Here is a 13,870-nt window from a genome sequence, read left to right as displayed (position 1 = left end):
TGTGAAATTATTTTATATGTATTTTTAAAAGATATACTTGTGTGAAGCATTTAGGTTTTTTAGCGGCATGTTTGAGTAATATATTTAGAGAACTATATACCTTTTCAATGATTTGATTAGGTGTAATTTGTTAGTTTTCTAAGTGGTATATATTTAAATGATACTAATATAAATTAAATATCACAAGTGAAGATCATTGTATGATTCTTTTATATTATTAATTAACACTTCATCCTTGTTGTTAAATTAACGACTTCCTAAATGATAGTTTAGTTGTTACATGTATAATTATTAAAATAGTGGTTGTTCAAGTGGATTTGAATCTCCACTTATGAAAGATGGTGTATTAGATCCAACACATACAAAGAAGTGGTCAATCATACACAACTAATTAATTATTACTATCAATCTTGAATGTAAAGATAAATCGTTGATGTATTCGTAAAAATATTATTATAGTGTTTTTGAAATAAAAAGAAACCAAAACAAGGGGGTTGGCCCTTACAAACCAAAAGCTGGTAACTAGCACATTACCAACAGTGACCAACAACAAACAAAAAAACTAACTAAAACATTACATAACCACAAAACTACTAACTTAAGAACAACTAAACTAAAATAAAAGTTCAGAAGATATAACAACTACGGAAGTTCAACAAAATAACTGTTGGCATATCAAGCCAACCCAAGTCTTAGTTATAGCTGGATACCAGCAAAACCAGAAACAACAGAATAACATAAAAGTCTTGCATCCAAGAATCACAATAAACTAGAAAACTCAATTTTCTTTTTTCTCCTCCTTTTTTGTAGCTAGCAGAATTTGGCACCAGTCTTCAGCAAGGAATTTGAAGAGGAGCTTATGGTCCTCCATATCCATCCTAGTATCTTCCTTTTCCTGTGCCAGTAGCTGGAGGGTGGTGGCCGTGGCATGGGTCACTTTGAGGGAAAATTTAGAGTAGGTAAAGAACCCTTCCTCTAAGATTTTAACCCTCTTATCCAAATTGGCATACACCTTCACTTGCTCCTCAGTCTCTTCCTTGATATCTATTTCCACCTTTTTGGCTTGTTCCTTTGTTTTCTGTACCTTGATATCATCCTGCAAAACACTAGGATTAGTAGAAATCTTAGATTTTTCCTTATTTGGGGATGAGATAGTTATGGGGAGGTGTCCACTTTGTTTCTCTCTTCACATAAGGTTATGGGCTTGAGGGTGAAGCTAGCGGAAACATGGGTGATCTCCGTGGTAGTAGCATTATCAACTGACACTTGAGCCTGAGCATTTTCAATAGAATTATCCTCTGAGTTAACACTTTTTTCCATCTCCTCCTTTCCATCTTCCCTTTTAGAATTATATTTTTCTTCCTCCTCCCTTTCTTCTTCATTATTATCTGAGCTTTCCTCCTCAACCTCCTCAACTCTGAATTTGTTGGATTTCTGTTTGCACCTTGCCTGGGATTGGGTGAGTCTTCCAAATCTCCTCCTAGTCTTACCCCCAACCTCCTCCTTTGAATCCTCCTCTTCCACCTCAACAAGTTTGTCAAATTTTATCTTTTTGTTGCCCTTTTTTTTCACAATAGTATCAAGTTTTTTCTTTTTCTTGATTTCCTGACTAAGGGAGAGATGAGGGGCATGAATTTTAGTGCCAATACTAGTGCTTGGGGGTGAATTCTGGCGGTGGTGTTAGTTGTCAACCACCACCACCCTAGGGGGGCATAGGGAAAGGTGGAATTGGTAGAGGTGAAAAATTAGTCCTTGATGGATTATGGTAAAATTATGCCCTTTACTCCTCTTTTCCCTAACATTAGCTACCATATCCTCAAGAGAATGTAGAAGGAAAAATGGGATAGAAATGAAATCCCTATTCCTAAAATGATTTAACAAAGGGAAATGGTAGTAGTAGTAAACACTGAACCTGCCCTCCAGCATCAAATATCTCATGAGAACCAAGCACACATCGTCCCATGGGGCTAGTAACTTGTCCCTTTTAAACCCTCCTCTATATCGAACCAGTTCCTCATCTTCCACAAAGAAATTATTCATACTGGCCTCATCAGTAGTTTTAGTGACCTTTCTCCATTTTTTTCCCTTTCATTGAAAGGCTAGTCACCATGGAAATCACTTCCTCATTCACTTGGAAGATGATTCCATTAATGGTGATCTTATGGTCATTCCACCCGTTAACAAACTAGAGAACACAATTCTCATCATACCCTGCCATTGATTGCATGTAGGGCAAAAAACCCCCTTCCTTTAGGAAAAACTAGGTGCCTATCCTATCCTTGAAGTTCTCCATTTTCATGGGCTCCAAATTGTTCAAGTCCCCCCCATATCAATTCTGCCAATATCCTGTTCCTCTTCTTCAGTGGTGTGCATCTAAACTTCCTTCTCTACGAAATCTCTGCAACTACTTTCCACCCTGAGACCTTTAACAATAAGAAACATCATTTTATAGTCCTGTGCTTGACAAGTTTCAAAATCCCATGCAATTTCATTATGGGAATTGTGATTGTATAGTATCATAATTTTCACACTATAAAAATCTCTGACAGTCTCATAAAAGATATCCTTCGCACTTTTAATTATGAAGTAATTTAAATTTCACAATGGGTAACCATAATGGTGAAAAGACATCTCTCTTAATTTGCATTCACTCATTTTTCTGTTTGTAAAACCATGTCTTCTAATCATTTCCAAAAAGCCTTTGTTAAATTTAGTGAACACCAAAACAAAATTGCCAAATTTGGCCCCAACTTTAAAATTTATAGTCATAATTAAATGATATTCCTGCCTCTTTCTTTGGTTATCAATGACTTAATGTCTTCATTAAGATCTATCATATCCCTCTAGCATGTGATTGTCATTGATTTAAACCCCATTGCAGCCGTTGCGACAGCCACCTTATTTCCTTCCCTATAAATGTGCTATAGGTGGACACTTTCCATCCCTTCCAAAATTTGCCTAATATCCATAATGATAGTTCGAATATTCCATCTTGGTTGGGACATTTCCTTAACCAAATCAATGATTAATTTGAAGTCTCCCTTTATTGTTATTTCCCTAATTTGCATTTCACTAATCAGTTGAAGAACCCAAAACAACGCCATTGCCTCAGCCAGATTATTGCTTCCATTTCCCACCTTCCCAGCATAAATCAATAGCACATCACCATTCTTATCTCGCAACACTCCTCCCACAGCTCCTATACCTCCTCTTGTAGCACCATCAAAATTCACTTTATATTGTGTAAGGGTAGGTGGTTTCCATCTCATTTGCTATCTCCTCATCATTTTTGAGTTATCAAAGAGGAAAAAATCCTCATGACAACCCCACTTTTCAGCAATTAATCCTTCTTGTCTACTTGGTTCTTTGGCATTTTACATTTAGTCACCTTTAAATTTTACTTCAATAATTTCTCCATTATTCAAAAAACCACCTCCACTAGTTTATTCTTCTCTCTAAATATTCTGTTATTTCTTTCTTTCTATATATGCCAACAGACATTTGGTGGAACAATTTTCCATTGAAAAATCAATCTAGGATGATAAAAGGGATAGCTCCAATTTTCCACAAATTGACCTAGATTATCCTTCATAACCCAGTCCAAACCAAATCTCTCCCAGACCCTAGTCCATATTTCTAAGGCATACTGGCATTCCAAAAATAGGTGAGAAATACTCTACTCCTTTTCCTTGCAGAGATAACAATGGTTTGTTATATAAAACCCCTTCTTTTTAGGTTGTCTAAGGTTAAATTTTTTCCATGTTGAACCATTCACCAAAAGAAATTGATTTTAGGGATAAGATTACTAATCCATACCTTACTCCATAATGGTGGGCAGGGGTCCTTGCTAAAAAGGTGTAAGTAAGCCGATTTAACAGTGAAGCTACTGCTTGGAGTTAAGTCCTAAGCCGTAATGTCCTCCTGGAATAGAACTGGGGGTCTTTGTTCTCCTATTAGCTCTTCCAACTCCTTGAGAAGCTGAATATCCTCTTGGTAGTAAGTTTCCTTACTAAGTTTCTTCCACTTCCTCTCTTGATCAATATAGTCTCCAAATTTTCTTCCCACATCTTCTTTAAGAAACTCCATTAATCTTCTAAATTTGATGAAAACCAATGGTTTTCCTCCCATCCACTTGTCTTCCCAAAATCTAATACTATGACCATTTCCCACAATCCACCTTGTCCCTTACCTTAATAATCCTCTACTCCTAACAATATTCATCCAAATTTGAGACCCTCCTGGGAGATCATTATTAAAAAGATTCCAATTGAAAGGGGAATTTGATAGATATTTAGCTTTCATAATATTACCCCAATCTTTATTGTCTTCTCCCAACCTCTAGCCAACCTTCATAAGGAGAGCCTTGTTAAGGTCACAAAGTCTTCTTACTCCCAACCCCCCCTAACCTTTGGTTTACACACCTCCTCCCAATTGAATAAACTCAATTTATTTCTCTCTTTCGTTCCTGATCAACGAAAATTCCTTTGTATTCTCTCAATCCTCTTTGCCATGTTTTGGTTTATTTTGAAGAGGGAAAGGAAGTAAATGGGAATACCCTAGAGAGTAGCTGAGAGCAATTGCAGTTTTCCAGCATTGCTTAATGTCTTCCCTTTCCATCTTGCAAGTTTCCTCTGAATTCTCTCCACTACCATATTCTAGAAGTCATTAGTCACTTCTTTAGTGGTTCGTGGTAGTCCAAGATAAGTATCTAGGAGGCTGGTAGATTGACATTCTAGGATATTCCTTATCCTCCTTTGTAATGAGACATTAGTATTAAAGAAATAAATCTTACTCTTATGATAATTAACTTGCTGTCCTGAACTTTCTTCATAATTGTGTAGTATAGTCTTCCAAGCTTTAGCCTCTATAACTGAAGATTCTCCAAATAGGAGTGTGTCATCAAAAAATTGTTGTACGACTTTAGTATGAGTGGTAGTGGCCAACTTTACCCCTTTGACACAACCAATATTCACTAGTTTATAGAAAGACCTCCCTAAGACTTTAGCAACAATAATGAAGAGGTAGGGAGAAAGTGGGTCACCTTGTCTCAGGCCTTTCTTCGCTCCAAAATTGCCCCAGGGAGAACCATTTAGGAGAATAGAATATTGAATTGAGCTAATCATCATCTTCATAAAATTTATAACCTTGTTATTAAACTCCACTCTTTCAAGCACCACATAGAGGAAGTCCCACTTAACCTTATTATAAGCCTTGGAGATATCCAACTTGAATGCCATCCCCAGTTTTTTCCTTTTTTCCATTGAGTGAATAACCTCATGTGTGGTTATGGTTGCATCTAGAATCTATCTTCCCAAAACAAATCCTTTCTGAGGGCTGCCAATTATTCTATCCAAAAGAGGCTTTATTCTATTCACCAAGACTTTACCAAATATCTTGTAAATAGTATTACATAAACTTATAGGTCTAAAGTCAAGAAGTCTCAAAGGTGTGGGGATTCTGGGAACTAAAGCAATAAAGGTCTTATTGATCCTCTTTAGCATCTTCCCAGTTCTTAAAAAATCCCTAGTAGTCCAAACCAATTCATATTTAATAACCTCTTAGAAATGCTGGAAGAACACAGGAGGGAACCCATCTAGACCCGAAGCCTTATAAGCTTTCATAGAGAACACTGCACTTGTCACCTCCTCCTCTGTAATATTGCCAAGAATGTGATTGTTTTCCTCCACACCTAGTATTTGTGGAATCATATTAATCAAGCTTCTTCTTATCATTGGATTCCCAGTTTTATTGTCCTTAACATAAGCCTTGCTAAAGTATTCCACTGCATGTCTTCCGATCTCGTCTTGATCCTTTAAGATCCTTCCCACTTCACCATCCAACCTATTGATTATGTTTCTTCTCTTATGGTTAGACACTGACCTATGAAAGAAAGTAGTGTTCTTATCCCCTTCCCTAAGCCATTGAGCTCTTGATCTTTGTTTCCAAAAAATTTCCTCTCTCAAGAGAATATCCTTCCACTTTTTTCTATACTCCTCCTCTTCCTGAGTTGCCTTGTCTAGGTTAATCACTTCAATGATTTCCCCTTGGAGTTTTTAAAGCTTTTCCTCCACTTCACCTTTGATTTTGAACAAGTCTCCAAATGAACTCTTAGCCCAACCCTTTACATTCCTCCTTATGTTATCTAGTTTTTGGGTTAGTCTATACATAGTAGTACAATCTATCCTTATATTCCACCACTCTTGAACTCTCTCTTTGAATTCTGGGTGAGACTGCCACATTATTTCATATCTAAAAGGTTTTTGCCCACTTTTGAAACCATCCTCCCACTGGAAAATAATAGGGGAATGATCTGAAGCTATTCTAGTGTGGTTAGCTAGATGGGAATTCCCAAGACTATTCCAGTTCCCTATCACCAATAACCTATCCAGTCTAACCTAGAAAATGTCCTTTCCCTTTCTATTGCTAGTCAAAGTATATGGGTTCCCTCTCAGTTCCACATCAATAAAGTCCATTTTGCTCATAAAGTCATTAAGGTCTTGCAAACTTTCTGGGCAATCCCTATTACCACCCAATTTCTCTGGATGGTACAGGGAGTATTAAAATCTCCCATACACATCAGTTTCTTTTCCTTCATTGTTTCAGTAATCCTATCCAATTTATCATACATTTCCTTCCTCCCCGATTTGCTATTAGAAGCATAAATATTGATCAGCCCCCAACAATGAATACTAGAATGGAAATCAACAATTGTAAAATTTCTATCCTTCCAAACCTCAGCTCTCATCATAGAATTCAGATTCCACATAGTAGTAATACCCCGCAAGGCACCATCAACATCCATATGTAAATACTTAGCACCTAGCCAAATATGACTAACTATTTTGTCAAAACTAGCACTAGACATTTTAGTTTCTTGTATTAAAACACAGTTTACTTTTCCTTGAAATATGCATTATTTCAGAGCATATTACTTTTGGGGGTTATTTAACCCCCTCAAATTCCAAGAAAGGAATTTCATTTCTTACCTCTAGTAACTATCTCCAGTGTAAGTTGCTTACCACTAGCCACATCCCTTGCTGCTTGTTTTATCCTGGTTACTCTACTAGATAGTCTTCCAACTGTCCCATTTGCCTCCCCCCCCCCTCCTCTTCTTTTTCTAAACCTCCCATCCCCCATTATCCCCATCTTGTGGTGAGGTAGGGGTAAGCTCCTTTTCAGCCTTATCAATGCTCGTCATAACTTTTTCTACAATCTCCACTGGGGAGGCATTAACCATCTTTAATGGGGTACAAACTCTCTCTTAAGTATCACATCCTATGGCCATAAATTCTTACTGGCTGTCTCCAACTAGATTTGTTGGGGAGCCAGGAGGAAGGTGGTACACCTCTATTTCACCTTCCTCCAACCACTCACCATCCTTATTCCCCCCCTGGGTGGACTCAATAGTTCCTCTATATCCCTTCTAAAGGGGTATTCATCCATTTTCGTCTTATCCTCCACAACTTCTCCATCCCCTAGGACCTTAATTTTGTCCAGCATGGGTAGCACTAAGGGAATATCCATAGTATGAATATTAGTGGATTCCACCACCTTCTTAGAGGCTTCTAAAGATTCCCCTAATGTTTCCATAACAATCCTTGGAGAACCCTCCTATTTGTCCTTCCGTGTTCAAGCCTTGCAATCCACAATAAGGTGTCCAAACTAACTACATTTTTTTCAAAATAGGCTCACATTCTCATATTCTGTAGGCTAGACATTCTCTCCCTATTTGGTCTTCAGTGTAATCACCATAGCGAGTGCTCAATTCAAGGTGACATTCACACAGAACCTTGTGTAAACCAGCCTTGTTTTTTGCATAGTCAACTTGTCCACTGTGACAAAATGACCAAAAGAATTCCCCACCCACCTTAGGATCTTATCATCCAAAAATTCAAGGGGTAGCCCAGGTAATTTGACCTAGACTGGGGCAAGTTTATTCAACTCTACACCAACATCAAAGCCTAGATGCCATTTTGTTAGGGCAAGATAGTGCTTCCCATACTACTAAGTACTAGAGAGAATGAGGTTAATATATTCCTCTGTGGTGAAATTAAAACAAAAGAGGCCACTAGGCATTGTAGAAACACCAACACTGCCCCTAACCTTCCATTTCTAACTCACCCATTTATGCACCATCTCTATAGTGGGTCTAAATGTTAGATTGTGGTGACTGATCAGGAAAGTACTATACTATTCGTAGATTCGCCACTAAAGTTATGGCTAATTTATGGCTGACATGTTATAACCTTAAAGTGGTTTAATACTTGTATAAAAGGGGTTAGGGTTGGGTATTTTCATTATGTTGTGATGCAAAATTCCTTCTTGCGGTGGTATTGAGCTGTAAGGGATTACAAATTGTAATCAGGTTGTAATCACTGGTTTGTAATAATATTGGACTTGCTATTTGGTGGACCTAGCCCAGGGATTGGGTGAACCACGTTAAATATTGGTGCCTTGGTGTTCATTTCTGTGTGATCTATTATTTTTCTGTTATTGGTTATATTTGCATGTAGTTTTTATTTCTGTTCGTGGTTTATCCTAACACTAAATGCCACAAATTTGCCCACAACACAAAGTTTGAGACCAGATGTCACATTATCTACCAAACTATCAGGTAGGGAGATCATCGAAACATCTTGTCCATGGGAAATCTTGGGATCCTTCACAGGGACATTAACCATCAAGGAGCCCACAGGTGAATTCTTCCAACCCGTTAGGGTTCCATTTGCCCGCATCTAACCATTCTCTAGAGGACAACCTACATGGCCTCCATTATCCAATGCAATTGTGTCAACAATCTTCCCATCAACCCTTATGGACCCACAACCATCCAACTTGTCCTCCAAGTCCCTGCACACCACAAGCAAGAGTTGCAGGTCTGGGAAAGGTGGTGGATCCAGAGGCTTAGGGCCCTCCATCATTCAAAATTCAAATTCAAATTCAATGTTGGGTGGTAAGTTGCAGAGCGGTGACTCATAGTAGTGTTGTAAGTTGTTATGTTTTTGAATTGAATAATGTTAGGGATGCAAAATACATTATTATAATGTTATTTTTGTCACAAAAAGTAGTTTAGAATGCACAATTCCTCCTTTACTACTACAATCTTAAATAAGTTAGATTTTTTAATATTCTCACAATCTTAACCATAAAAAATATTTGATTGCAACATTAATGTTTTGATGTTAATTGGTTGTTAGTGTTTTCTATATACATGATTAATGAGTTGTATGCATTGAAAGGCCAACACCTTAGTTCTTCTACTTCTAATAAAAAAAAAGTAGTAAGAGACAATTTAGTGCATGCCCCAATTTGAATCCTTCTAAATAAAATGACCTATAATGAAACATGCCTTCATTCACTGTGAACCTCAATGTACAAATACAATAATGGGAGGATTTTTGACCTACTTAGGTTATATTCACTTATAGAAAGTTCCAATATGAATAATTTATCCATTAAATAAAATTTATTGATTTTTAAATGTTATTTTATAGCATACATATTGTTTTACACATTTTGAGAATGTGGTAGTAATTGCAAGTGATTTTAACAAGAACTCACTACCACACATAAATTATTTTTGTTGGATGCATGAAAGGTAATGCAGGAGCACTTGCAATAGATTTTGAGTTCATATGATCCAAGATGAGAATATAATAATGTTTTGAAAGATGACACAATGTACCACTTGTAGTTAAAGGTTATGTGATTTCTCTGACTTCTATTATAAGTTTGGGGTAGCCACCATTGGCTATACATGAAAATATGAAGTCATCAGCATTGTTAAGTATGTAAGTATTGACTCATTATTTATGAAAATTACTATATATAGAAGGTGATTGTTATCATGGAAACATCATATTTTTTAATATGTGAGGAATGTTTATATCATAATATGCTCAACATATAGCTAGATGAGTCTTGGTTGGATAGTTAAATGATTGTGTGAGTATAAATGTATCAATCTCGTGTGAAGGTAACAGGTTTGGATTAGTCTACAAATTACAAAGTATTAGCATAAAAATAATACTACTAGTGAAATATTAGAGCAATTATAGAAGAATATGTCACAGATTAAAATACTATAAAACAAATGACTTGTTTAATTATTTATTTACTTCTTAATAATATTATTCCATATTTTTGTTGGTTGAAATTTTTCTCCTAGTTTAAATTTTCCCATGCTCATCTTTGAGTTTTGTATAATCTTGGGTATGCATAATATTCCATTTATTTATACCAATATTGTTTTTTATATTAACAATTAGTAAAATAGGGGTGTTGTCCCTTTAAAAAAACTAGCCTAAAGGTAACAAAAAAATCATAAACTGAGTATCAACAATACATTGCTATAACAACTATAACAAACACAACAACATATTATAAGCTATGAGTGTATTAACCCTACAACCATAGTTCAGTAAACTAAGAAATTAAAGTGATTCCTAACATAAAGCCCCTAAGAGAAACTATTAGTGATAATAGTAATAAAAAATAAAAGGAAAAAAATCTTTACAATTTTTTTTGACAACTTAGCCAGATTAATGGAACAAATGGCTCCAATCCTTAGTCAAGAACTTGATTAGTCCCCTATTATTCCCTTCATCATCAACATCTTTTCCAACATTTTCTTTTACATAAGGAAAAGAGACGTAGAGAAGACACCTATCATAGAAAGAGTTGAGGAAAAGCTATGGAGGGTGGAATTCAGAGATCTATAGAGGAGACATTCTTGATGAAAGAAAATATACATTTCTATTACTCAAACCTAAAATATGTAATTAGATATTTTCTAATTAACTCTATTCTACTTAAGCTAAACTTTAGGCATTTAATACTTAATTATTTTATTAACTATTATTATGGAACCTAGTTTTACCTTTTATAGTTTTTATCTCCTTTATAAGGATGGTCTCTCTTTAATCTTATTCAGTCACTTTTGATTAATAGAAATCTCTTTTTTGCTCATCAATAATGTATCATATGTGGATTTGGAAATTCTAGCTTTTGCTTCTCTCTTTTTGTGACAGGTGTTGAAGGAGACTGTTGAGAATAGATTGATACAAGTATGATCAATATGTTTCAATCATTGTTTTATCACTGATGTCAAACTTGCAATTTGCTAGTAAGACAACTACTTACAAGATTTAAGTACTATCACTTATTTGATTGATGAAGAGGATTTGATGAAAAGATGTAACAATAGCACCTAGAGGAAAGGTTGAGTTAATTTATGTAAAGGAGTACAAGAATTAGCTAAGATAGTGATAATATGATGTATTGATAATCTACTTAATGTTACAAAGGTTGGTTACACTAAGCAAGTTTAGAAGAACAAGTTAAACAAAGTTTGTCTACTAAGCTTGATCGAGTGGATAGGAGGTGCCAAGCAAAGTTAGTGCAAGCCAAGTAGAAATTTAGTTGGAGCTGAGTAAAAGTATATTCTACTGTATGCCAAGAAAAATAGTGGATGCCAAGTAAAGTTTAGTTGATGTCAAGCACTAGTAAACTTTCATTCATGTTGAGTGATTCTATAGAGGATGTCGAGCATGAGAAGTAAGTTAATGTTGAGTGGCTACATTATTTGAACGATGATGAATTTGATGGATTTGAGCCAAAAAAATTATTTTCTTGGATTATGTGAACCAGGTGGAAGGTAAGATTGATGAGCTAGTGGAATAGAATTCAAGGTAAATCATTTTAAGGAGAATTCAAAGAGGATTGAAGGAGAAGCTTCTAGAAGAGAGATGAAATATGAGGTAGATTCATTGAATCCTACCTAAATCTGTCCTAACTCTAAATTATAAGATGGAGAATGAATAAAAAAAGATCTTAATTTCATGTTTATATGGATGACTGGTCAAAAGCAAGGGTTGACATGTGGGAGAACCAAAGGAAGACAAGGAGCCAAGGACATTGCTTCATCAAGTGACCTAAGTGAAGAAGTTTGCATTGGCATATTAAGCAAGAAGGCTTAAGGGTATAAATGCTTGAAGGGTGAACAAGCTATCAGAGCTGAAATATGTGAAGGCCGAGCAAAAAAGAGGACTAAAACAAAGATCTATAATCTACAAATGGAGTTGTAAGTTGTTATTAGATCAAGCCTTATTGTTACTCTCTAATAATTGTATTAGTCTAGGGTAAATCCATTGGATTAAGGTTGACCTAACAGTCATTTGTAAATATTTTAACTGGGTGGCATTCCAAGTGAATGGTCTAAAGTCCTCTAACAAGACTCAATCCTAATAGGGTGATTGAAATCCTTTAACATGATCACATTTAATAGTGTGCATTATAACCTTTAACAGGGTTGGCCTTTCACAGGGCATCACTTTAGAAGAGTGAAAAAGAGTAGCATGTTAGTGTTGGTTTTTCCTAAATTTGGTTTCCATGTAAATCATTGTGTCAAATGTGTTGCTGAATCTATTTTGTTTTATGTTTACAATTCTACAAATTGATTTGATAGTAACCTACAAGTTTTAAGTGATTGCATAATCTCATGGATGCATACGTGATAATAAATGTTTAATGGGTTCACTAAGGTGTGAAAAGTTTTATTTATACATCTAGACCTTTGGTAACTAATTCACACCCCCCCTCAACTATTCTAAAGTATTCCAACATTTGGTGTCAGAGTCATCTACTTAAGAGGACTAGTTGGAAGGTATTATAAGAACAAAGATCAAGATGTCAAAAAGAGAACTCCCCAAGCTTAATAGAGATAAATTTCCTGCATGGAAAAGTTTGATGAAGCTACACCTTGGAGGACTTGGAGATCATGCACAATCTACCATTATTAATGAGCATGTTGATCGTGCTAGAGCCCCAACCATCGAGGATATGAAAAAGAAGAAAGAACATAACTGGGCAATGTTGGAGATTTTCGCTACCCTAAGCTATGCCAAATTTAATGATATCAAAGATCTTGACAATGCAAAGAAAACTTGGGATGCCTTAACCACCATCTACAAAGGAGACAGTAATTTTCTAAGAGAAAAAGTTGAAAGTATCAGAGGTAAGTTTGATGATATGAGAATGGAAGAAGGTGAAAATATTGCTCAATATGTCACAAGGATAAAAGAAGTTGTTAATGCAATAATAGAAGCTACTATCACAATAGATGATGATACTATACTAAGAAAATTTTTAAGAACACTACTTCCCATATATGCTATTAGAGTTTCTGCAATTCAAGAGCTGAGATGTATACTAGGGAATAATCTATCACTTGAAGGTCTAGTAGTTAGGCTCACTACTTCTGAGTTGTCTAACTTTGATAATTACAAACCTAAAAATATTGAACTTACTTTCAAATCTAAGTTGTCATTGAAGGAACCTAATGAGAAAAATAAGAAAAAAAAGATAAAGTATGTGTCTAGTGACACTAATACATATGAGGAGGATGTAGAACAACTTGAAGCACTATTGACAAGAAGATTCCATAGAGGTAAAGGCAAGTTCAAAGGTAAATTACCTACCATTTGTTTCAGTTGCAATGAGGTTGGTCATATTTTTGCTAGATGTCCAAAGAACAAGAACTATAGAGGTGGTGACAAGTACAAAGGTAGAAGAGATGAAGACAACAAGGACTACAAAGACAAAGGAAAAAAGTCTTATTACATTGCTAAAGAGGAAACACAAGATGAATCTAATGAACATGGTGATGAACTATGTATGTTGCAATGAAGGAAAAATCTGATGAAGATGAGGCAACTACACTTGTGACTTGTGTGAGCAAGAATGACAGATAGATCATTGACAGTGGGTGTTCATATCACATGACTAGAGACAAAAGTAAGTTCATTACCTTGAATTGTTGTGTTGGAAATAGTGTAAGATTTGGTAATTATGCACCATGTTTGATAAAAGG

Source organism: Cupressus sempervirens, chromosome 2, assembly GCF_028749045.1.
Source record: "Cupressus sempervirens isolate cs-2001-9-10 chromosome 2, ASM2874904v1, whole genome shotgun sequence".
NCBI classification, from domain to species: domain Eukaryota; kingdom Viridiplantae; phylum Streptophyta; class Pinopsida; order Cupressales; family Cupressaceae; genus Cupressus; species Cupressus sempervirens.
This window is presented reverse-complemented; position numbering follows the sequence as displayed.